This window comes from Benincasa hispida, chromosome 2, assembly GCF_027475165.1.
Source record: "Benincasa hispida cultivar pf3 chromosome 2, pf3_genome.v1.1, whole genome shotgun sequence".
In the NCBI taxonomy this organism is placed as follows: domain Eukaryota; kingdom Viridiplantae; phylum Streptophyta; class Magnoliopsida; order Cucurbitales; family Cucurbitaceae; genus Benincasa; species Benincasa hispida.
The window spans coordinates 38,370,597-38,373,600 of record NC_143479.1 but is presented as its reverse complement, the minus strand read 5'-3'; the positions used below and the strand labels follow the sequence as shown (position 1 = coordinate 38,373,600).

At 39.4% G+C, this 3,004-nt stretch overlaps 1 non-coding gene across 1 annotated transcript; it reads left to right on the top strand.

Moving 5' to 3' along the window:
• The first annotated feature begins 223 nt into the window (after nt 1-223).
• LOC120072360 (small nucleolar RNA R71) lies at nt 224-330 on the top strand. The gene has a single exon (XR_005480425.1). It is a non-coding gene; the product is annotated as a small nucleolar RNA R71 (small nucleolar RNA).
• Nucleotides 331-3,004: the final 2,674 nt, after the last annotated feature.

The window sequence follows — 3,004 nt, the reverse complement described above, 5'->3', positions numbered from 1 at the left end:
GTATCAAACTCATCATCGCCTCGTTGTTCACGTCACTATCTTTAATTCTTAATCTTTGATCGCTTCCCGCCAGTCCTCATGATTTTTGGAAATGCGATCAAGTATATTTTTGGCCTTCTCATATGTTTTGTCAAGCAGACCACCAGTTGCTGCCGCATTGGCAGCTGTCTATGAAGCAAGGTTCAGTCCTTGGTAAAAAATCTCCATCTGCAAGCAATCTGGCAAGCTGTTATGTGGACAGTCTCTTACCAGCCCCTTAAACCTCGCCCAAGCATCGCTGAGCGATTCGTCAGTTTCTTGTTCAAAATTTGTTATTATTTTCTTTCTCCTGGCATTTTCAGTCGGTGGGAAGTATTTGATAACTTGTAGAAATACAAGTTATTTATACCGTTTTATTTAGTTTGTGCGGCAAAAAGAAGGAAAAAGTTGTGTCGACCATATAGAAATTGGCTTAAAAACGCGAAAATTGTAAAGTGTCGTAAGCACACCCACTAACCCCATTGCAATGGGAAAATGGAATATCCAAGTCTTTGTTTTGCAGGAAACAGGACACTGCATGCGACAATTGCTCGAGGACAAAAAATGAACAACGCATTCACACTGCATGCGGCGGGTAATCAAGAACGAAAAAGAACAATGCAATTGCAGCGCATGTGAAGATCGATCACGGACGTAAACGATCAATGCATTTCTACAGCATGCAGCAATCGATAAGACGATCAAAGAAATTACACCGCATGCGGCGATCGATCGTAGATGAAAAGAGCGACGCATTCGCAAGGACTTCTGAAATTGTACAGCTTTTCTGTTGTACGATTCTGAAAAATTAAATGTGGAGCAGAGCGGACGTTTCCACCAAATTCAAAATAGCTTCATCAAATTCAAAGAAAAGAGGCTGGTCTGAAGAGACAACTTAAAGAAAATCTGGGGAGAAAGACGAGACAGGATCGAAAGGTAAGTCTCTAGAGCAAGCAATTCATTCCAATTCCCGAAGAAGAAGCTCTGTGCAAAGATCACTTCTACCTGGAAAACAAGCCTGAAAGGGAAGTTCTCCACTCCATTGATAACTTGTAGAAATAGAAGTTATTTATGCTGCCTTACTTAGATATTGCGGTTAAAAGAGAGAAAATACGCATTAATTGTATGGAAATTTGCTAAGAAATACAATAATTATAAATTATCGCCAATACACCCACTGACACCATCAAGATTGTAGAAAAGGATATTTCTAGTCTGTTTTGTAGGAAACCAAGTCACTGCTTGTGATCAAGGCTCAAGAACGAAACTGAATAATGCATCTCCATCGCATTGCGCCCGTCCACCAACAATGAAGAGACGATCAATGCAATGACGGCGTATGCGACAGTCGATCCAAAGCTGAACTTCAATCGCATGCGGTAATAAAAACAACACTGCATGTGCGCACATGATCGAAAGATGCAAATGAGCAACGCAATCGCGGAGGATTTTGACATGTACAACTAATCGTTGTGCATTATTGACGAACTGATTGCATAACAGAAGGAATATTTATTCCACCATTTTCGAAGATGCCATAACCATAAAGTGGGGGCCACAAGTTAGAGAGTCAAAGCCTTCAGTCTATAAATACCCTCAAAGAATTCATTGAAAAGATATACTTGATACGGGGGATAATTGATACGAGGCTATTGAGAGAGAGGCTGATCTAAGTGCTGATCGGAGAAGATTCGGGAAGAAAAGAGACAAGGCCGAGAGGTGATTCTCAGCGCAATTTTGCCAAATCCCCATCATGAAGCTCTGTACCTAGATCCCTTCACCGGTTAAGCAAGCCTGAGAGGGAAGCTCATCCTTCCACACACCCCATACGCCGATAAGCGATTTCTCCATCTAGATCTATGTTAAGACATTGGCACTTTTCTATATTTGTTTCTATCTCTTTCATCAATTGTATTTCACCTTCTTAGTCTAAATCATTCACACTTCTCTGTCTACTTCATTTCCACTTCTCTGTCTATTTCCATTCTTCCATTAATCGCTTTCTCCGTGATGTTTTCTTAATCCCTTGGTAATTAATATGAATTAAACGAGTTCATTAATCTGTGCTAGAGAAATAAAGATGTTTAGCTAACGTATGCTAGACGACATCTTCACCTATGAGAGTAGAAGTAAAGATGCCATTATGATCTGTCGAGGGAAGGTTAGAAGAATGCGTTAACTAAAGCGAGAAGTACTTCTAGAGATGGAAGCAACCTTGCGTTCACTACGTTCGTCCTTGTTTCACCACAGAGATGTGGGAAACGTAGCTGATCACCAAGAGGTGTACGCCAAGGGAAAGCGAAACCATACTTATATCTTTAACATAATTAAGGGACTTGCGATGTTTATATCAGTTATCTTTTCTATTTCTGCTTTGCACATAAGCCTTGCCACCGCATAACACGATTCTTTGTATATTCTTCACAGTCAGTCTCAATCTCGATATCATGTATCATGTAAACTGTATCTTGTATCATCATAGCTTAGGTTTACTTTTATTTGCACTTTACTTTTATCGCACTTTTATTTTAACGCATATTTACTTTACTGCACAATTTACTTTATCGCATGTACAAACCACACAATTTTATTAATTGAAAAACCCCTGGTTGCATATTTCACGAATATAATGCAATAACCTAAAACAGTCCCTATGTTCGACCTCGGATCACCGAGAAACTTGCGGAGGAATTATACTTGGTTCCAATGCAAGGAAACTTGTGACAACGCACAACATACTACAAGAACATTCATTAATAACGCATATCCAGAAGTAGTATCGCATAAAGAAAACAAAGTCATCATTCATCCATACGTTGTATGACATAAAATCATAAGAATAGAATACATTTTATGTTGTCAAGTTTATGGCAATAGTAGATATATCTTTATGTCTTTCAACATCCATTCCTCCCATAAGCCGGCAAGCACATCGTCTCCGATCGCGATTCGTGTCAAGACATTGACACGCTTTTCGTATTTTGTT